Source organism: Monodelphis domestica, chromosome 3 (genome assembly GCF_027887165.1).
Source record: "Monodelphis domestica isolate mMonDom1 chromosome 3, mMonDom1.pri, whole genome shotgun sequence".
Lineage (NCBI taxonomy): Eukaryota > Metazoa > Chordata > Mammalia > Didelphimorphia > Didelphidae > Monodelphis > Monodelphis domestica.
Genome location: NC_077229.1, coordinates 49475150 through 49498004, shown reverse-complemented (window position 1 = coordinate 49498004; position 22855 = coordinate 49475150). Strand labels below are relative to the sequence as shown.

General features: G+C 42.2%; 3 non-coding genes across 3 annotated transcripts; all 3 read left to right on the top strand.

The window, feature by feature from the left end:
* Nucleotides 1-2710: 2710 nt before the first annotated feature.
* On the top strand, nucleotides 2711-2783 carry TRNAF-GAA (transfer RNA phenylalanine (anticodon GAA)). The gene has a single exon. It is a non-coding gene; the product is annotated as a tRNA-Phe (tRNA).
* Nucleotides 2784-3217: 434 nt separating this feature from the next.
* Nucleotides 3218-3289, top strand: TRNAD-GUC (transfer RNA aspartic acid (anticodon GUC)). The gene has a single exon. It is a non-coding gene; the product is annotated as a tRNA-Asp (tRNA).
* Nucleotides 3290-18086: 14797 nt separating this feature from the next.
* Nucleotides 18087-18158, top strand: TRNAA-UGC (transfer RNA alanine (anticodon UGC)). Its single transcript has one exon. It is a non-coding gene; the product is annotated as a tRNA-Ala (tRNA).
* Nucleotides 18159-22855: the final 4697 nt, after the last annotated feature.

The following is a 22855-nucleotide window of genomic DNA, read 5'->3' as shown; positions in this document are numbered from 1 at the left end:
GTATGTATTTAGTATTTAGATGTATAGTGGCATACTTTATATAATATGTAACAAAAACATTGCATGCATCATAATTTTATATTTTATATTATATTTATTTATAATTATATGATATAAGAAGTTAACAGTTTAATACTGATCTATTATGATATATTTTATTTCATACATAAAGTAATGTCTATGTATTGTGGTATGTTTTATATCATTCAAATACAAAAATTATATTTTATATAATACATATGTTGCATATATTATATTTATAAAAGAAGTTACCATTTTAATAAATTAATTCTGTGTTATGATAGATAGAAAATAATACCTATATTATGTATTGTGGCATATTCTATATAATAATATTGCTTATAGTCTATAATTGATTTATTAGGTATAATCATTCCACAGCCTTGACCAAGGAAGGTACTTTCTCTCCTGGACCTCAGCTTACTCAGATAAAATGAGGGGATGGTTTAGGTGGCCTCAGTGGATCCTTTCCAGCTCACGATCTATGGCCTCATGATCACCGATTAGTAATAGCTGACATTTAAGTTCTGGGAAAATGATATACAAAGTGTCCTTCCAAGGACGTGGTAGTGGGGGGGAGGAGGGGGAAGAGAAACCAGCCTGACCTCGGTGAAAATGACCTAGCTTGGTCCTGAGAGACCGCATGAGACCACTCCACCTTCCTCTCTTCTTTCCAGAGATGGAACTGTGGGTGTGGAATATTGTATACAAGGTCCCAGTTTTGCTGAACTGCTTTTTTTTTTTTTAACAAAGGATGGCTTGTTGAGTAAGAAAATGGTGGGTGGGGTGGGAATATATTCAGAAATGGGAATGAAAAACAATTTAAAAAATAATAAAGTCCTTTAAGATAGCTCACATTTATATAGGGCTTTCCTGGCCCAAGTGTCTTAACGTGAATTCATTTGAGCCTCAAAACATACTTGTGGGATAGGTCAAGCAAGGATTCTTTACATTCATCTGGATCAAAGAAATCCATGCAAGTTAAATGCTTTACAAATCTTAAAGCACTCTATAAAGGCTCAGGGATACTGTCCGTCCTTACATTTTACAGATGGGGAAACGGAGGCTCGGGCAGTAGAGTCACGCAGCCGGCTTAGCCCTTTCCCTCGCCCTGGATAATAATTCTCTTTCTGATTGGTGACCTCCTTCCTCCATACCAGTGCCCGCCCTCACGCCGTTAGCTCAGGCAGTCTCCCGCCTTAGACTGTGACTCCTAGTGAGGTCAGCGACGGTCCTTCGCCTTTTGTGTCCCCAGCACCCCGCGGGCGCTGAATAAATGCTTCTGGATCTGATCGGACATCCCCACCCCCCCTCGCCATCTTCTCTTTTCCCCGGAAGAACCTCCTTAGCCCCCAGAAGCTCTAAAGGTGATGCCCAAATCGCTGTCTGCATTTCCGATTCTTCTCCCAGAATCCCCAAATTCCTTCAGGACTAGCGTCACACACACAGACACACAGACACACAGACACACACACACACACACACACACACATCTAGAAATATGGACAAATTGGTGAAATTACTTCAAAAGAAGGGTTAGCGGGCTTCAGGGATTCCCCTCAGCCCTAGATTGATAATCCTAACTAGGGAGTAACTGGAGTGGGGAGGAACTTCCGGAAAGTCCTCAATAGAGACTCTTGTCTGGCATTCAACGCCCTCCCCAAATGAGCACTAGGCTAACTTTCCTTAGTTAAGTGCTTGGAGAAGTTCAGGGAATTTTCTCCTTAGATATTCCCCTAAAGGGCAGATAGGGATTCTTCCCTCGAGATGGAAAATGCCGAGTTCAAATCTAGCCTCAAACATTTTCAAGCTGTGTCATCCTGGGCAAGACGCTGAACTTCCATTTGCCTATCCTTACGGCTTTTCTGCCACGGAGCCAAACCACAGGATTGAGTCCAAGAGGGAAGATAAGGAATTAAAAAACAAAAAACACAAAGCAAAGACTATGGGAGCCCAAGACTGGGGAAATCCCCATCATTATTGACTTCATTAGAAGAAATGGTGCCTCCAGGGCAGGGCTTCTTCGGTTTGCTAATTCCCCAAATCCCACAATCCTTTGCACCGGTTGGGTCAGACAGGCAATTGGCAATCATTGAGTTAAAGCCCTTGGACAATGAGGATCATATAACGTTGGAAAATGTTTGTGGAAATTTATTAAAATTAATTAAAAAAAAAATTTTAATTAAAGTCCTGCAGCTGGGCCAGGCACCAGGGTGGGCAGACCACAACTCAGTTCCTGCCCTCAAGGAGCTTGCATTCTAATAGAGGAGTTTGGCTATAAATGACCAAGTACGTACAAGATAAATTCAGAGTCCACGGAAGGGAACGTTGGAGAGGAAGAGGTTCGGAAGGCAGGACCGTAGCTAGGAAACTAAGAGGTGACAGTGTGCACATCAAATTTGCGGGGGGAGGGGGTGCACAGCCAGGGAAAGGCTCGGGCTGGGAGATGGAGGGCAATGGAATTCCCGGGAAAGTTCCAAACCAAGGTAGGCTCTTTGTAAAGCCAGGCTGGGCGGAATCTTCTCCACTCCGCGGCCTCCCATGCAAAACCTGGAACGAGGAGAGGATTTTGCCCAAGACAAAGACTGCGGAGAAGGGGCCAGCGCATCGGGGAACCTGAAAAAACTTCCAGAAAGATTTCAGACGAGTATGAGTTAGTAGCTACGTCTTGGCAAGCGTTCCAACAGCGGCCGAAATAGCTCAGTTGGGAGAGCGTTAGACTGAAGATCTAAAGGTCCCTGGTTCGATCCCGGGTTTCGGCAGAAGCCCTTCTTTTCCGCACGTTCCGAACTCCTGTACTTTTAAAAAATGTATCCCTTTTCCTTTCGACGTCCGAAGACCATGCTGTCCTACCTCCCCCGAAATCGCGGAGGAGGACGTCCGCGCATTGGGGCACCAACTTTGGCTGCCTCTCCTCCCCGGAGCAGGCGGGAGAGAGGATGACCATGTGCAAGCTCTCTGCGCGCGCATAGCATCGGGCGCTGAGCCTCCCCGCATCTAGGACTTAACCTTGAGTCTGACTCCCTAAGAAGAAAAGAGAAGAGCGTGAAGAGAGGCCGCAGGGCCTGCTGTAGGGTACTTGGTTAGCGACTGGAAGCCGGCTGAAAAAAACCCCACAAGATACGGACTGGAATGTTGAGAGAACTCGTGCTCGCTACCTATAAAGGCGCAGATGCCAGAGTTCTTTCTAAGCCAGTCCTCGTTAGTATAGTGGTAAGTATCCCCGCCTGTCACGCGGGAGACCGGGGTTCGATTCCCCGACGGGGAGGCTTAGAAATTTTTTATTTGATTTCGCTTAAGAAAAAAAACAAAAAACCTGATTGGTTTCTTCCATTAAAATACAACAATCACCTACTTTTCTATACACAACAATCACCTACTTTTCTATACGAACTAAAAGGATTTTGCCTTTTCTCTTGAATACACATTCCTCGTTAGTATTTAAAAATGAAAAGCAACTCGTTCCTGTATTCTTTAAATACAGACTTTTATTATGATTTTAAAGGCATTTTTATTTAAAAGACTTTTATCCTAACCACGGCTTCCCTTCCTCTTTCTGATGACCTCCCATTTATTATATGTCATGTAGATAACATGTATGCTCTTAATACATATATAGAACCTCCCATCTAATGTGGATATGTAAACACACAAATAGTATCCCTAGAACACTTTTTGTTACCTCCCATCTGTTATCTATAATATATACAACACATACACATACTTTTCCTCCCACACACATACAATGGATCCACAACATCCATATACCTGACTTCTAGTCTATGTACATACATGGTCTATAGGTCATGTATACACATTTATAAGACATTGACTTTCACTATTACATATTAAAGACATAAAGCAGGGCTGTACGTTGTAGATGATAAATATTACACATCGCTATTATATATCCTAGACATATATAATGTCTATAATATGTCTCTCTCTATTACCTCTCACTTTATGATGTAATGGCTGGAATTTGCATATTATATATTAACTCATTACTACATATAATAGACATATGTAATATCTATGATATATAGTACCTCTCACCATTATATAAGACATAATGTCTATAATTTATTTATATTACCTCTATTATATGTTAGACATGTATAATGTCTGATTTGTATATAATATGTTACTTCTCACTATTATATATAATTTCTAATAGCACTGTGTATAATTATATATCATAGATGGGAAGGAAATTTTATATGTACACTCACACGTGTTATGCATGCATGCATACATGTACATGTGTGTATGTATGTACTCACACCCGTGTGTTAAATGTGCCTGATTATTTGCTACTTTCCCCATCAGAGTGTGAGCTCCTTGACAGTTTTTGCCTAGTTTTGCCTTTCTTTGAATCTCCAGCACTTGGCACAGAATAAACGCTTGTTGACTGTATTCCCGGATTGGACTGGTACACTGGGGCTTGCCTAGGGTCACAAGTCCACTAGGTAAGGCAGGCTGTGAGCACACACCTTCCTGGCTTATGCCTACTCCACCATGCTGCCCATTATAGCAGGTCTACAGTGGATGCTTCCTAAATGCTTCATTGAATGATGAGTGAAGCAGGATATAAAAGTCTATAAACCCCACGGTATCCCCCCAATCTACTTTTCTTCTTCCTGGACCTCAACATTTCTTCAAGAATTTATTAAGGACCTACTATGTGTTAGAGCACTGTGCCAAGGGCTGCTAATGACAGCAAAAAGTAAATGAAACAACCCCAGCTTCCCAAGAGCTTGCCAGGTACAGAAGGCAGAATGTCCTCATCTCTGAGATCCCTCCCAGCCCTCATTCCTATGGCTCTCCCCATGACAGGGGCCCCCATCTGCCCTGCTGTGCTATAGAGAAGTGCCTTTAGGGGCAAAGCCCTTGGGATCCTGGTGTGAGACCAGACACCATCCCTGCCTGACTAGTCCTGAAATGTGCAAAGAAGGATAATCCAATGCTTGGGGTATGTGCTTAGGGCCGGTCACACCAGGTGGTGAGAGAGATTCTGAGAGAGAGCCATTATTTCCATGGGGAGCCTTCTAGAAGGAGACTCCAGAAAGACCGCTTCACTTGTTAGTTTGGAAATTCCTTGAGAATAGATGCCTCTTCCAATTCTTCCTCTTTCCATCTCTAGTCTGGTGTGGTGCCTACCACACAGGAAGTACTTCTAAGAGAAATGCCTAGAGATGGAGAAAATGGTGCCCATTATTGTCATTATTTAGTCATCTCAGGCATGACTTTCTTTCTGACTCCATTTGGGGTTTTCTTGGTAAAGATATTGGATTTGTTTGCATTTCTTTCTCCAGCTCATTTTACAGAACAAGAAACTGAGGCAAGCAGAGTCAAGTGACTTACCCAGAAACATTTGAGGGTTGTTTTTTTTTTTTTGGTAAATATACTGAAATAGTTGCCACTTCCTTCTCCAGCTCATTTTACAGATGAGGAAACTGAGGCAAACAGGGTCAATGACTTGCCCAGAATCATGTAACTAAGAAGTATCTGAGGGTGCATTTAAACTCAGCTTTTCCTGACTCAAAATCTAGCACTATGCTCTCATAATAAGCGTTATTTTAAAAAATATTTTCCCATGTTTACATTTTCTTTCCCTCCCCTTTTCCATCCCCCCTCCCAGAGCTGACAAGCAATTCCATTGTGTTCTACAAACGTTATCACTTGATACTTATTTCCATATTATTCCCTATTTCCATATTTTTGCTATAGAGCAAGCATAATGAGCTTTAAAGGAAAAGAATGCTTTCAAAAGCTGAGAGGGAGACTTGAGAAAGATGCTGTCCACATTGAAAAAAGAACCGTGGAAGTAGAAACACAGAAGAAAACATATGATTGATCACTTGTTTAAATGGACATCGGATCTGGGTTTTTAAAGATGACTTTATTACAAAAATGAATAATCCAGAAATGGGCTCTGAGTGATAATACACGTATAACCCAGTGGAACGGCTTGTCAGCTCCAGGAGAGGGGAGGGAAAGAACGTGAAGCATGTAACCATGGAAAAGCATTTTAAAAATAAACTTACTGGCATGAAAAAAAAAGTTAAGAGAGGGGATGGTGGGGCGGGAGTGAATTTCATCCAAGAGAACCTACCGAAGTGCCTATGCTGTATAAAGTCTCATGTTTGGACTGTGGAAACAGACAACATGCCTGACCTCAATGGGTAGCTCAGGCTGAAATAGTGCTTTAAGGTTTACTGAGGCACTTTCTCTCTCATCAAGGCTTTCAGGTTGGTTGTGGGAGCATTATTATTCCCATTTTAGAGATAAAGAAACTGAGTCCCAATGAGATCACAGTTGCTTGCTTGAGGAGCTTGCTGTTCAGTAGGGAATAATTGGAATAGAAAAAACAGAAAATGGATGAAGGGAAAAGTATTTATTAAATGTTTACTTTGTGCCAAGCACTCCAACTGCAGAGGATACAAACTCAAAAGGGAAAAAAATCTCTCTGTTCTGACAGGAGGAAGACAATCCATACAGAGAAGCTGTAATCTTAAAAGTGTACATGAGAAGGTGACAGACATCAAAAGTGACATCGTAGATACCTTAGAGGAAGAAATGGACCTATGGAGAGGGGAAGAGTGAAACCCCAGAGAGGACCACAGAAGAGGAAAAGGACAACTGTGATGAAAAAGGAAAGGGGAGGCAGGGAGCTGGGGAGCTCAGTGGATTAAGAGCCAAGCCTGGAGAGGGGAGATCCTGGGTTCAAATATGGCCTCAGATACTTCCCAGCTGTGTGACCCTGGGCAAGTCACTTGACCCCCATTGCCTAGCCCTGACCACTCCTCTGCCTTAGAACCAATACATAGTATTGATTCCATGACAGAAGGTAAGGGTTTAAAAAAAAAGGAAAAGCTTTTGTACAGACAAAAATTAATGCAGCTAAAATTAGAACGGAAAGGGGGCAGATGGGTGGCATAGTGGATTGAGAGCCAGGTCTGGAGAGGGGAGGTCCTGGATTCAAATCTAGCCTCAGACACTTCCTAGCTGTGTGACCCTGGGCAAGTCACTTGACCCCCATTGCCTAGCCCTTACCACTCTTCTGCCTTGGAACCAGTACACAGTATTGATTCTAAGATGGAAGGTAAGGGTTTAAAAAAATAAATAAATAGTTCAAATCTGGCCTCAGACACTTCCTAGCTGTGTGACCCTGGGCAAGTCACTTGACCCCCATTGCCTAGCCCTTACCACTCTTCTGCCTTGGAACCAGTACACAGTATTGATTCTAAGATGGAAGGTAAGGGTTTAAAAAAATAAATAAATAGTTCAAATCTGGCTTCAGACACTTCCTAGCTGTGTGACCCTGGGCAAGTCACTTGACCCCCATTGCCTAGCCCTTACCACTCTTCTGCCTTGGAACCAGTACACAGTATTGATTCTAAGATGGAAGGTAAGGGTTTAAAAAAATAAATAAATAGTTCAAATCTGGCCTCAGACACTTCCTAGCTGTGTGACCCTGGGCAAGTCACTTGACCCCCATTGCCTAGCTCTTACCACTCTTCTGCCTTAGAATTGGTTCTAAGGTGGAAAGTATGGGTTTAAAAACAAAAAATTAGAAGGGAAATAGATAATAGGGGGAATTTTTGTAATGAGTTTCTCTGATAAAAGTTTCATTTCCAAGCTTTGTAAGGAACTGAAATGTGTAAATATGTAAGACTAAGAGCCATTCTTCAATCAATCAATGGTCAAAGGATCTGAACAGGCAGTTCTCAAAAGACATCCAGGCTATCTAAAAACATCTGAAAATGTTCCAAATCATCAGAAAAATGTAAATTAAAGCAATTCTGAAATTCTACCTCATACCTATCTATCTAATTGGCAAAGTTGAGAAAAAAGAAAATGACTACATTTTACAGAAATTCTCCCGTTTGATCCTGGAAATACCCCTGAGAGATAGGTGCTGTGATACTTCCTATTTCACTCTCAAGGAAATTGGTTCACAGAGGTAAAATGACTTGTCCAGGGTTACAAAGCTAAGTAAAAGTTGAAGGAGGACACACAGGCATACTAAAGCACTGTTGGCAGACCTTTGAATTTGTCCAGCTATTCAGGAGGGGAAAAAAAAAAAGCTAAATTCTGCCTAACTCTTTGACTTAGCTATGCCACAATATACCCTTGAAAAGATTTTTTAAAAATAGGGAAAGTAGTGCCATTATCAATAATATGGAAATGGGTCTTGATCAATGACACATGTAAAATCAGTGGAATTCCAGGGGGGAGTGGGGGAAGGAACCTGATTCTTGTAACCATGGAAAAATATTCTAAATTAATTCATTAAATAAAAATTTTCAATAAAAAAGGATCAAAAGAGGAAACAAATGAATGAATGAATGAATGAATGAATGAATGAATGGGGAAAGGACCAATATGTACCAAAACAAGACTGTGACTATTTTATAATGGCCCCAAACTGTGACTAAAGAGGACGACTACCTACTGGGGAATGGCTGAAAAAGATGTGGCATATTAATGTAATGCAATATTACAGTTCCATAAGAAAAAAAAATGGACAGTTTCAGGGGAGGCAGAAAAAGCTTCTGAACTGATGCAGAGTAAAGCAAACAGATCCAGGAGGAGGATGTATGTCACAGAGAACAATTATTCTCATCTTCTGCAGATTGCCCCCTTTGTTATCCTTACTTTTTTCTTTTCTTTTTTTTTTTAATCTTTACCTTCTTCTGAAGGGCTGGGCAATCTCAGTTAAGTGACTTACCCAGGGTCACACAGCTAAGATGTGTATGAGGCCATATTTAAACCCAGGACCTCCCAACTCCAGGTCTGATGCTCTATCTATTGTGCAATGTAAATTTTTAAAATTCATATTCAATACTCCAAGTATTCTATTTAATACTATTTATTAATATTTAACTTGAAGCAAAGGGAAAGTAAAAGGCTATAGAAACGAGAGAGATCACCAACTTCCCATGTGGAAAAGAGGGCAAGGAGAGGTGTTACCCACAGCTTAAAGGACAATGGTAAACAGAGAGGGGAAAAAGGAACCTTGGGACGAGGGGAGAATTCTGGGAGATGAAGTCCAAAGGCTACAAAATTTTCCCCTAGACTCCTGGCTGCTCCCCGCTGCCTACAGACATGCCCATGTCTAATGCACTCATCCCTGCCAGCTCTGGTCCTCTGTCTCCTCTGTCTTTGTAGCAAACCTCCTTGAAAAGCCTGTCTACACTGGTGCCTCCACTTTCTTCTGAAGTCTTTGCTATCTGACTTTATCATTCAAATTAATCTGCTCTCTAGTTATTGGTGACCTCCTGATTGCCAAGTTTAAGGGCCTTTTCTCCATCTTCCTCCTTGACTTCTGTGATAATTAAAATGTTTGGGAGCAAGGGAAATATATATATCAATTATGACCGCTGAAATATGTTTTCTACTGTGTCTTGGTTTTATATAAATATAAGATGGTCGTCAGGGAATATATTCCCAATTTATGAATATGCCCAAGCCAACTGGGTTTTATAGAGAAATTTAATTTATAATCACTGATTAATCAATAGAAAAAGAGAGAAAGCAAGAAAGGAATAAGAATGAATAAATCAGTCAGTTGGTTTTATCACTCACCCAAGATCTCTCTAGGTAAGGCTTCTCATGCCAACCTCAGGCTCCACCTTCAAGAGAGCCTCCTTTCAAGAAATGTTTCCAGAGAATTCTCCTCCTTCAGAGCCAGCCTTCTCTCCTGGTCCTCCCACAGAGCAACCTCCTCAGTCCTCCTTCAGAGCCACCTCGCTCAGAGCAAAACCTCCTCAACACCCCCCCCCCCCCCCCCCCCAGCCCTCAGACCCTGCTATCTTTAAGGAAAACATCCAAGTTCCCTCCCCTCAGTTCTCACATCTACCAATCACTGTCCATGTCTTCCCTGTGCCAATGGTGGCTCCACCTTAACCCAGGACTGCCCAGAGGTCTGTGGCTTTGCACATGTCTGTTGAAGGTCATATTCTCAAATAATTAAATCTTGATCTATGCTGCAGCCCTTCCTAAATCCTGTTAGGACTGACTAGGGTGGAGATTGTATTTTCCAAGACCTGGTTCTGTCATTCCAAGTATCTCCATTGTATCAATTCTAAAATCAATCATGACTCAAAGAAATTCCTGTTCTATGCTTAACCATAGGTCAAAGCCCTTTCCATTGTTCAGCAAAAGGTTTCTGTCCTAAAGTAATCTTAAGAAGGGAGGAGGAGGAACCTCCCATGCCAATGGGGTTCACATTTTTCCAAGTATGAAATTTCCCAATGGTGAAATTTCCAACAGTTATAAGTCTAAGAAATTTTAAGGTTTACACTTCCCTGCCGTCATCCTTTGATGCTCCATCTTTCTAGGTCTTCAGAACCCTATTCTCTTGTTTCTCCTCCTAGTCATTCAATCGACCCTTCTCTTTCTCCTTTACTGAATCTTCTTCATCCCTATCACGCCGGCTAGCATTAGTGGAATTGGGGAGGGGGTCCCCCAAGGCTCTGCTCTTTCCCCCAGACTATTTACCTTGCTGATAGCATTTCCCATGGCTTCAATGATCATCTCTGGACAGATGAGTCTCGGATCTGCTTTTTCAGCCCCAGCCACTCTTCTCATCTCTAGGTAGGCATCTCTAATTTCCCATCCCAAAAGAGATGTCCTGGAGACCTCTTAAACTCAGCATGTCCCAAAGTAAACTCATTCTCTTCCCCATAAAAAGCTTCCTCTCTTTCTCAATTCCCTACTGAAGGACAACCATCCTCCCCATCTCCCCAGCTCACAATTAGGTGTCATCTTTGACCCGCTGCTCTCATCCCTTCTGTCCAATCACTCTTGGAACCATCATGTTTTCCTCTCCATATCTCTCCTTGGACCCTGCCAGCCCCCTAGTGCACGTCCTCATCCCCTCACTCCTGAACTGCTCTAAGAGCCTGCTAGTGGGCTTCCCCGTCCCAAGCATCTCCTCTCTCCAGTCCATCTTCCACTCAGCAAACTCATCATCCTAAAAGGGACGCTGGGCCATGGATATTGATAAGGGGAATATCTTTGTCTGCAGCTGCTCAATTTAGGTTCAGATTGCACCCTCAGACTTGCCTAAGAGAATTAATAGATTTATTTAGAGAAAGACAAGGAGAATGAAAGAAATATGGAAATAGAAGATACAGAAGAATCTGACCATCCAAATTGGGGAGCACCCACCTTTTTTTGTTTGTTTGTTTTTTAATAAAAACCCTCACCTTCTGTTTTGGAGTCAGTACCGTGTATTTGTTTCAAGGCAGCAAGGCAGAAGATTGGGAAGGGCTAGGCCATGGGGGTTAAGTGACTTGCCCAGGGTCACACAGCTAGGAAGTGTCTGAGGTCAGATTTGAATCTAGGACCTTCCCTCTCCATCCACTGAGCCACCCAGCTGCCCCCCCACATCTGGTTTTTCTAGCTGGGGGGTTCCTTCGCTTCAGCTTCAGATGCCCAGTTTGGTACCAGCAGAGCATCCTCTCCATGGGTGAAACTCCAGGAAGCCATGACAAAGGGATGGTTTATACTGACCTCGTAGAATGAGTTGACTCATACTGAGCACAGAACAGAGAAGGCATGAAGTCAGCACTAGATCCTCACCTCCCAGAACTGGCCTAGTTCAAGGCGGCACTTTCTAGGCATAACATGGGTGTTCTCCATACATACAAGGCCAATCTGGGCTTCTTCTGACCCTCCAGTCACTCCAAGGACAGAGAGAACCGTCAAAGCACGCACTCAATCCCCACAGCCAATGATCCAAGGGAAGAGGGAAGTCTTGAGTCACTGTAGGGCCCATTACTGGGAACATGGAAGATCTTTAAGTTTCATCAGCACCTCCCTAGGCAATAAACTTCACTGGATCCCTATTTCCTCCAGGATCAAATGGAAAATCCTGTTTGCCTTTCAAACTGGCCTCTCCCTACCTGCTCCAGTCTTCTTACTCCCATCCATAACTCTCCACAATCTGAGCGATTGTTCCTCAAACAAGACACTTCCATCTCCCACCTTGGAGCATCTTCTCTGGGCTGGTCCCCAAGCCTGGAATGCTTCCCCTCCTCATCCCCACCTCCTGGTGTCCTCCAAGGCCCAACTGAAGTCCTGCCTTCTGCAGTCATCCTTTCCCCATTGCTCTCACTCACTCACGTGGGTGCCTTCTTTCAGAGACCACCCTCAGCTTATTTTATCTACATCATGGTTGCATTTCCTTGGAGGCAAGATGAGGGGGATGAGCCTGGGAAAATAGTGAGCTCCTGAATGCTAAGGAATTTGTAAGGATAAACTGGACTGATCATCTCCCTAAGGAGGGAAGTCATTTCATCAATGAAGGTCAACTCTGCAATTTAGTCTTGTTTTGTTGTTTTTAACCCTTACCTTCCATCTTAGAATCAGTATCAAGTCTTGGTTGACACTGGTATAACTCAATAGAATTTGTTTGTCAGCTCTGAGAGGAGGGAGGGAAAAGGGGAGGGAAAGAACATGAATCTTGTAAACATCAAAAAATTTATTTTTTTAAAGCCTTACCTTCCATCTTAGAATTAATACTAGGTATTGGTTCTAAGGCAGAAGAGTGGTAAGGGCTAGACAATGGGGGTTAAGGGACTTGCCCAGGGTCACACAACTAGGAAGTGTCTCAGGACCCTCCCCTCTCCAGGCCTGGCTTTCAATCCACTAAGCCACCCAGATGCCCTCCCTGTACCTTAGTCTTAAAGAATTGTCTAGAATAGAAAAGGGTGGAATAGACCATAAGTATCCAAGGTGGGACTTGATGAGATCTCGGTGATAGACTCACTACCCATTTGATCTCACTGCCTCTGTAAAGGGTGGGGATAATTGGAAGTAGTGGATAATACAATTTTCTCTTTGCCTTCTTGGGATCTGATTGAATTGGATAGATTTAAGTGTGTAATTCTCAAAGGAAAGCACCCAGCTTATACCCCCACCAAACCCCACCTCCCACACCCACACGCCCTGCCAAGAAATGAAATGTGTCAATAAGTCTGTTTTCAGCTTCAAGGAATTCTAGTTATTTTAGGACCAGACTTTTTATCTCACTTCAAGGGCATCAAGAAACAAGGAGACAGCCCAGCTGCAGCTGCCTCCTTATCTCTTCTTGCCCCTGAAAATTTAGGGTGATACTCTCACCCCCTCCCATGTGATTAGCTTGTGTGTCTTGCTATTTGGAGTAGGCTTCCCACCTGTAAGTCCTGGCCCCAATCAAGGGGGGTCAGACAGAGGAGGGAGGGGAGAAGTCTCAGGTCAGGAACCTATATTATGTCCATCTTTACACAGAGGTGTTGCATTTGCCACTAGGGCATTTGCCCTTCCTCATGAGGAAAAGAAATAAATTTCTGACTCTTCCATTCACACTTTCTGACTTCAGGTTTATAATTGTAATTTGGGGCAGGTGGTCATTTTTATCCCACACATTGTGATCTTATTCAGTGGTGGTTTATTGGGGCCTGGCACGTAGTACATGCTTAATAAATGCAATATTCAAACTGATCCAGTGAAATATGGGTAAAGAACTTTGCAAACCTAAAAGTACTATGTATTAATGATGGTTTACTTAGTCTGTTATTAGAATTCCTGAGTATATATTAACTCAGGAGTAAAGGAAGAGAAAATTCTCTCCTGGCTATTCTTCCTTCTTAACCTTTTTTTTCCTTAACCTTTCTATCTGCCTCAGTTTCTTTAACTATAAAATGAGGATCATAATAGCATCTACCTCCCAGGGTTGTTGTGAGGGTCAAATGAGATATTTGTAAAGGACTTAGCAGTTCCTGGCATATAGTTGGTGCTTAATAAATGCTTATTTCCCTCTTCCCCTTAGGTTTAATTTTTACTTTCCATGACCATGCCAACAGAACCCTAAACTAATTACCTAAAAAAACTACTGGCATGGGCATTGTATCCCCAGAAACTCTGGCAAACTATTATCAGGGAAAGTCCTTTGTTCTCTTGGGCCCTCATGACTCAGCCCAAAACACCTGACCTTGGAGATGATCCTCCTTTGATTACCCCAGTTGAATTGAGATGGAAGAATATAAAAATCCCAGAATGAAGGTACTGGGGGGTGGGCAACCTCCAGGTTGTTCCACTTATGCTGTCTTGCTGGTAAAGGATTTAACTGTTACTAATAAATCTCTCTTGATCTTTAAGTGGGGTTTTCAGAGTCGTGCATGCTTGCAAAAGATATCCTTCCTGAACCCAGGGGTACACTTCTACACCCCAAAACATGATGATGTGCCAGGGGCAGCTTGGGAACACAGTTGATAAAGCACCTGCCCTAGAGTCAGGAGGATCAGAGTTAAAATGCGACTTCTGACACTGACTAACTGTGTGACCCTGGTTGAGTCACTTAACCCCATTTGCCTCAGTTTCCTCATCTGCCAAATGAACTGGAAGAAGAAATGACAAACCACTTCAGGATCAGCAGAGAAAACCCCAGATGAGGTCATGAAATAACAGACACAACTCAACAAAAATGTATGAGCCAGGCACTAAGGCTAACTGCTGGGGATACCAGGATTAAAGGGGAACAGTGCCTTACCTTCAAGGAACTTACTTCTTTCCAAGGAGCTTGTGGCTATCTAGTCTCTCCATGTTCCAATCACTGCCATACCTGGGTGTAGAGAGCTGGGGGAAGATATGGTTAAAATCCTAACTTTGCCACTTAGACTTGGCTAGTCATTGTCGAAAATAGCAGAAAAACACGGAGCTGTCAGACAGGAAATGTCATCATAGCACTCAAAACTTTATTTAACATAGTATAGCGAGAAAAAAAAGAGGTTAAAGTTGTACACTTCCAACCTGTTTGATCCTTTTGTGTTCTAGGCAATTCTTTTAAGATCAAATTGCAGAGAGGGTAGTGAGGAGTCTAAGTGGATGGAAAGCCAGGTCTAGAGAGGGGAGGTTTGGGGTTCAAATGTGGCCTCAGACATTTCCTAGCTGTGTGACCCTGGGCAAGTCACTTAACCCCAATTGCCTAGCCTTTAGCACTCTTAGAACAGATACTTAAAAACTAAACCCAAGGGGAAGAGGGGTAACTAAGTGGCTCAGTGGATCGAAAACCAGGTCTAAAGTTGGGGCAGCTTGGGTTCAGATTTGACCTCAGAAACTTCCTAGCTGTGTGACTCTGGCTAAGTCACTTAATTGCTTAGTTCTTGCTGCTCTTTAGTCATTGAATTGATACTAAGACAGAGGGTAAAGGCTGGTTTTTAAAGAAAGGGGGAAAAAAAAGATTTAGGTGACTGACCCCAAAAAAGGCCACAATCCAGAGAAATCCCAATAAAGGCAAGAATTTGCTGAAGGATGGAAAGCTGATCTGTGTTAGAGAGTTTGGGGGGGTGGAATCCACAAACATCATTTGAGGTTTTTATTAGGACTCTTCAGATTTGAGATTACTGAAGTGCTCACAGAGGCAGGAGTGTATCTACTGGTGTATCTGGTCCACAAGACTTAAGGTTGGTTGCTTACATAGCCAAAGGGTTAGGCTGCCACGTGTCAAAGGATGGAGTCTGGATGATGCAGAGTTGGCTTGTCATCACCAGATGTTCAGGTTGCTGTTCGAAGATGCCTGGACTTTCCGTGATATGAGATGCTCAGAATGTAAGTGTAAGTTTTCCCGAGTCTTTCCTTTTGACATCATTTAAGCCCCCGAGACTCAGTTTCCTTGTCTGTAGAATATTGACCTTCGGACTCTCTTGGAATCAAGTCTTTAAAAACAGACTCTGAATGGAAGGCAATGCTATAGTTCCGTTAGAGGTTAGTGAAAAGAAAGATAAAATGATTTCCCCATCCAAGCTAAAGGACACTCTGGGATCTATGGGGCCTGGGAAGCCCAGGTTGAGACCCCCAGACTTGATGGTTCTTTCCCCTGCTGTCTCCATGATCCTATGTCGGGTTGATTGGTAGTCAAGGGAGTCTCCAGGGGAAGAACCTCAATGCCACGATGAGGCATCACGGTACGACCCCTGCGGAGGGTGCTTATGAAAATTCATTTCACTCTGAGGAAGACGTTGTTCTGATTGTATCCAGGCTTAGATCTGGGTTCAAATTTTGCTTCTGTTTCTTACTAGCTTTGTGATCATGTGCAAGTCACTTAATTTCCCTCTGACTTGGTTTCCTCATCTGGAAAACAGAGGTTGGGTTGAGGGCCCAAAGGTCCTATCCACCTTTAAATCTATGATCCAGGATTCTGGAATTTCATTGGAAGACTTTATTCAAGATGAAAAGGCATATCCTCACATCTATGAAGTCATGTGTTTCAAAATCCATCTTTGGTTAGGTCTTTCTACTGTTAATTACTGGCCTCATTGCCTCAGGAGGGGGGTTTAACTTGACCTTCAAAATGTCTTTTATTTCATACATTTATGATTCAGAGAAGGGGTCTATAGCATTCCCGAGACTGCTTAAGGGGTCTAGGACATAAAAAAGTTAAGAATTCCTGGGAAGGATTCAAGTTCAAACAATAGTCAAGCTTTCAGTGTTCTCATACAATATGGCTTCATCTTATGTATCCAAAATGTCCTCTTACCACCTACAGCCCACATCTTCCTGTCAAATCAAACTTCTGGGCATATCACACCCCCAAACCATCAGGCTCCCCTCCCACCTCTAAATCTTTGCTGGAGCTGTTCCCATCCCTAGGCAACATTCCCTCTCTCCTCCCTTTCCCCTCAAAAGTCAGTGATTAGAAATCTAGGGACCTGTATCTTGTTCTATCCTTAGCCTTTGGGTAACTATCTTTTTCTTTCCTTGAAAATGATAAAGTTGAAACAATTTCTAAAGTCTCTTTCACCATTCCAACTCCTCCAATTAGTCCGCCTACAAAGATTTCTCTGTGCTCCTACTTACAGATTGAAGATCATTTAACACTTCATTTTCTGGTATTATTTTCTAGTTTCTCCAGATTGTAGCAATCCTTTTTATTTATTTATTGCAGCTCCAAAAAGGATGTCCTTAAAGGGTAGTTTTCTTCCTTCCTTTTCCTCTTCCTTTCCTTCCTTTCTCCCTCCCTCCCTCCTTCCTTCCTTCCTTCCTTCCTTCCTTCCTTCCTTCCTTCCTTCCTTCCTTCCTTCCTTCCTTCCTTCCTTCCTTCCTTCCTTCCTTCCTTCCTTCCTTCCTTCCTTCCTCCCTCTTCTCCCTCCTTCCTTTTCTCTCCTTTTTCTTTCTTTTTCTTTCCCCCATCCTCTTTTTTCTTTCTCCTGTAAACCTTAAAATTCCTTAGACTTATAAATGTTTCTTTCTCTTTTTTCTTTCTCTCTCCCTCTCCCTTTTTTCTCCTTTTCTCCCTCCCTCCTTCCTTTCTCTTCCCCCTTCTTTCTCTCTCCCCTTGCCCTCTTTTTTCTTTCTCCCTTTCTCATTTTTCTCTCCCTTTCTTTCTCCTTTTCTCTTTTTTCTTTTCTCCCTCCCTCCTTCCTTTCTCTCCCCTTCTTTCTCTCTCCCCTTGCCCTTTTTTCTCCCTTTCTCATTATCTTTTTTCTCTCTCCCTTTCTTTCTCCTTTTCTCTCTTTTTTCTTTTCTTTCTCTCTCCTTTTTTTCTCCTTTTCTCCCTCCCTCCTTCCTTTCTCTCCCCTTCTTTCTCTCTCCCCTTGGCCTCTTTTTTCTCCCTTTCTCATTTTCTTTTTTCTTTCTCCCTTTCTTTCTCCTTTTCTTTTTTTCTTTTCTTTCTCTCTTCCTTTTTTCTTCCCTCCCTTTTCTGTTTCCTTCTTTCTCCTTCCTAACCCATCCTCAGCTCCCTTTTCCCTCTCGTTTATCCTCTCTTATCCCCCCCCTTTTTTTTTTCTTCCTCCATTCCTTTTTCCTGGAGCAATCTGGAAAACAAGAGCTTTTAAACAAAAGCATCTAGAAACAGTTTTGCAAGAAAGAAGCATCCACTTTTGTGGATGATTTCAAGGAGAGGCCCAGATTGTTGTTGTTTTTTTCAAACCTAGCTCATTTTCCTGTGGATTGTTCTGCTACCAAACATGGAGCAATTCTATTAAACTTCAAAACAACAAATTTTAAGAGGAAATGCAAAACAAGAAAATCGCAATTTTGTGGGATTTTCTTAGCAACCACTTTCCAAGGTAGGGGATGTAGCTCAGTGGTAGAGCGCATGCTTTGCATGTATGAGGCCCCGGGTTCAATCCCCGGCATCTCCACACGATGTTTTTACCCCGTGTAAAACTGATGTCAGTTACGCTTCCCGGAAAACTGATGTCAGTTACACTTCCCAGCTTCCGCAGAATCAGACGCCCGCGCTGGTCTGTTACCATTACGTTTCTGTCAACGTTCGGTTAGCAAAACTTTGGGAAGCCCGTTGTTTTACTAAACTCGCCTGTATTTTTCAACAACCGTTTGGCTATAACATAATACAACCTCTGGACTCATGTTAGGGCCCTTTTCCCGAGTCCCTACCACCTGGGGCAAAGGGGCGGAGCCCATGGACGACGCGACCCCCACCCCCACCCCCACTCCGCCCCGAGAAATAGACGCCGGAGGAGGGAGGGAGGACATCAATTCTATGGAACACGATTATTAAACTATTTTAAAGTACCAGTTCACAGACGCAGGTTAAGAAACCCGATTTGGAGGCCTGACTCGTGTAACCTCCTAGCTATGAGTGTGTAAGCCCTTCCTCCTTCGATTCCGGCCCCAAACATTTCTCGTCTGGGGCTTGTCCTAGTCGCCTTTATTCTTTGAGTTATTTCTGAAATTGGCCCCGTTTTGCTTAGACTAAAAGCTTCTGGGAGCTCAAGGGAGGGACATGTTCATCTTGGGCAGCCCTAACACACACACACTCTGCACGTAGGAAGCCATGAATAAGTTTGTTTGAAATTAATAAAGTTCAAATCTCTATTAAAGTACCAAAGCTGTAGCCAAAAAAGAAAAAAAAAACTGGAGACATTTTCGCAGGTTCATTTGAAATAATTCTGTTTATAACGCTTAAAATGTTTTAAAATTGGTATCTTTTGTATTAAAACAACCCACTTCAGAAGATATCCCTTCCCTCCCCCATCCAGCTAGCCATCCCCAGCAGCAGAGAACAAGAACAGCCAAAAGGTGGGAGGGGAGGAGGACAACTCAGCATTTGTTTTCCGCCCTTAATTCCTCACCTCTGCAAAGACCGGAGGGAGGTGCGTTTTGAAATAAATTTCCAATTTTATCATGACAAAATGCAGCCATTTCCCAATTTCCCACCCCATGTAGCACATCCCAAAGCTCAATAAATACTAGTTGTTGACCCAATTTGTAACTAAATTGTGTAATTATTATTTCAGGGACAAGCACTCCTGCTGGATCTTTTTTCTCCCAATTGTTGTTTTGAAGACCAAAGTGGGTTATTTGACTATAAGGCAAAAGAATTAAATGAGATGCAAGAATTGACCTAATTAGGAACTTTAGTTTAGCTGAGACACCAGTTGTGTGATCTTAGACAAGTCACTCTTTGCCTCAGTTTCCTCATCTGTCAAATGAGCTGGAGAAGGCCAGACATCATAGATGAGTCAGGTAAGCCTCATCTTCCCGAGTTCAAATTCAGCCTCAGACACTACCTGTGTGATCCTGGCCTCAGACAAACTCTTTCCAGTATCTCTAAAGTAATAAATTTATTAACACTACTAGCAGCCTCATCATTTCATTTTAACTGTTATGGCTCAGAGGCAAATGGAGGAGGCAGCTTTCACCCAGTACAACTGCACACAAGCAAGAGATGGACAAGATAAACTGGAAACAATTATAATAACTAACGTTGATGTGATGCTTTCCATGAGCCCTCCCACACTGTGCTCAGGCTTTGCAAATATTACCTCATTTTGAGCGAGGGCACTAGAATGAAGGGGGACCAAGAAAGGCTTTTGGCTGAGAATGGGTGCTTTTCTCTTTAGAAACAGCAAGAATATACTCCTTTGAAAAGAAGGGCCTTGTTATCGGGAGTCTTAAGTCATTGTTCAGACTTCAAGAATGCTCAATAGGACTGACAGGATCCCAGTAATTTTCCACTGCTCCCAATGCAGTCTTCCTCCCATCATTATGCATCAGGAGAAAGGAGATACTTGAAGAAGCTTTTCTTCTGAGAGTGCTCAGGGTGGGAAAAGCCTTCTCTTAGAAAAGGGCTAAATGTGCAATTAATTCTTTGGAACTGGTTACTTAATTAAGCTAGGACCAAGCCAGGCAGGGATAAACTACAAAGGAGCCTCTTTGGCTGCTGGATCAGCTGCAGGGCCTCCTTCTTGCATCCTTTAAGATCAAATCACTCAGAAGACAGGGAGGTACCCCGACCCTTCAAACCTAGGCCTTCCAGGCTCCTCCCCCCTCTCTTTCCTTTGGGAGCATCCTTTGTTGCCAGGGCCTGTAGCTACCAGGATTCAGCTAAAGCTGAATTAATAGATAAACAACAGATGCAAGAGAAAATGAGGTAACTCTCCAGGGCTATTATTTCTCTGCAGGGAGGGGGAGGCAAGAAAGAGAGAAAAGCTGGAGGTGTCTCTCTTCCCTCTCCACCCTCCCCATCCTGCCAAACCCTTTGTGAGCTGCTGGGAGGTCGGGCATGCGCTAACTTCCCCACCAATCCAGTATCTGTTGCTGGGTCCTGCTCCTTCTTCCATTGGCTCATGCCCTGAGAAGACTCCTTCTCTCCCAAGCCTGCTCAGGAGCATCTCTGTGCCCTGGGTGCATGCATGCAAAGGAAGGATTATCTGGGAGGGGGGATTGAACTTGTCAACATTCCAAGGTGGACGACTCACCGTCTGGCCCAGCTTGAGAAGGCTGACCCAAGGAGGGGATGCCTTTTAGTTCCCCCAATGGGGCATCTATTACTAGGGCCAGCCCAGCTTTCCTCTAAGTCATCTAGAGAACCACTTCCCCTCCTTCCTGATCACTGCCTTTCATCCCCAGGTCCCTGGCCTTGACATCCTGCTTCCTTTAAGTCATTGGGCCTTGTCCCTGAATTTCTAGGTGTTCATTGTGACAAAAGCGACCATGTAACAAAGGTCTCCTCAACCCATCCCTGTAAGATCTTCATTTTTAAAATAAACAAACAAAAAAAAGCATTTCCTTTAAGTCATTGGGCCTTGTCCCTGAATTTCTAGGTGTTCCTTGTGACAAAAGCGACCATGTAACAAAGGTCTCCTCAACCCATCCCTGTAAGATCTTCATTTTTAAAATAAACAAACAAAAACAAGCATTTTATGAACATGTTTAGTTTTTGTATCCTTTTTCAGAGTCCCTCCAAATGACCTTTTTTTAAGAAAAAAAAAAAGGATCAGTAAAACCACTCAGTACATTTTTTTTAAATCTGAAAATATAAGCAATGTTCCATTCCAAACCTCCAGCAAAGATGTCAGGGGAGGGCCAGGCTTCAGAATTCTATTTTTCAGTGTGAATTTCATCCCTTTCCCCACCTTCTAAATCTGGGTCATCACCCATTCTTGCCTGTCTGCAAACAGATGTTTTTTCTCTGTGTCTTTCAAAACTTGTGACCCAAGTGATGTGTGTATATTAATCATCAGCCCTACTGCACACAAAACACAAAAGCAGGGTGTGGTTTTAGTTTTCACATGAAACTAGGTCAGCCAGAAGGAAACATGCTTTTTTCTCATTCTGTGCTTAAACTAAAACAATGTTTTGGTGGGCAGGGGGAATTCTTTTAAATCTCCATGGTACATTTCTCTTGTATGCCAGTGTTGTCCTGAAGGTCATATCTTAAATACCTGAAATAGTTTAAAGTGTATGAAGATTTCTATACATTAAAAAAAAACACATCCAGAAAGGGAAACATTTTTTCTGACTGCCGAGATTTAAAATATGTATAATTGAAATTAAATTTATAGAAATTATTATATATTAACATGTATATAATTGATTGTACTTATTGAATAAACATTTTCTAGAAAATAAATGATATAAATGAAGATTAAACATAATAGAAATTAAATACAAAAGACATTTAAATGTAAATTTGTGTATATATTAAATCTGTATCAAATATTATTTATTATAGTATTAATTATATAGATGTAATTTATTATAGTATACATAATTATATATAATAAAAATATATGTACATGTGTATCTAAATTGATTTTTTTCTGTCTTTTTCTGTTTCTCTTATTTTGACTTTGAAACTTTCTTGACCTATAAGATAAAGACATTGGACTCAGATGACCTAAAAGTCTCTCCAATTCCTAAATCCTATCTATAACTGAAAAAAAAAACCATTTGAATAGATTAACACCTTAAACTAGGCTGAGTATCTGACAAAGCAATGGAGGTTATTAGGAAGGTGAATTCTTGTGTTTATAAGTAAACTCTTACTGGTAGCCATTTATTTATAGTTCTAGTTTCCTTTTCTCAGATGAAACCCCCCCTACCCTTGCAGAAATCACTCTTGTGAAATGGTTTGCCAACTACTTGCTCCATGACAGGTTTTCCCTCAAGTGACACCATAAATAAATACTCTGCTGACATCATAAAACACCCTGGTCTCTTGAGAGGGATTTCTGAGGTAAATGCCTTTGGAACTTATTTTAAATGTCCTCTAGGTAGAGTTTTTGAATCTGAAAATCTAAAGGGGGGGACGAAAAACCTAACAGAATTTTTAAGTGTCAAGAGTAGCTCAGGGGAAAATGTTTTTGTTGTTGACCTTGCTTAGTTTGATTTTCATAAAGGCATCAATACATATTTATAGAGTCTCCTCTCTCCATTCCTGTATTGTATTTTTGATATAGTTTATGTATGTGGAAGACACAACAGAAACAGCCTTGCTTTATAATTCTCTTGATTAGCTATAAGAACTGAGGCATAAAACAGGGAGATCTGTACTTGGGTTTGCCTGAGCGCATATGGAAAAAAAATCTTC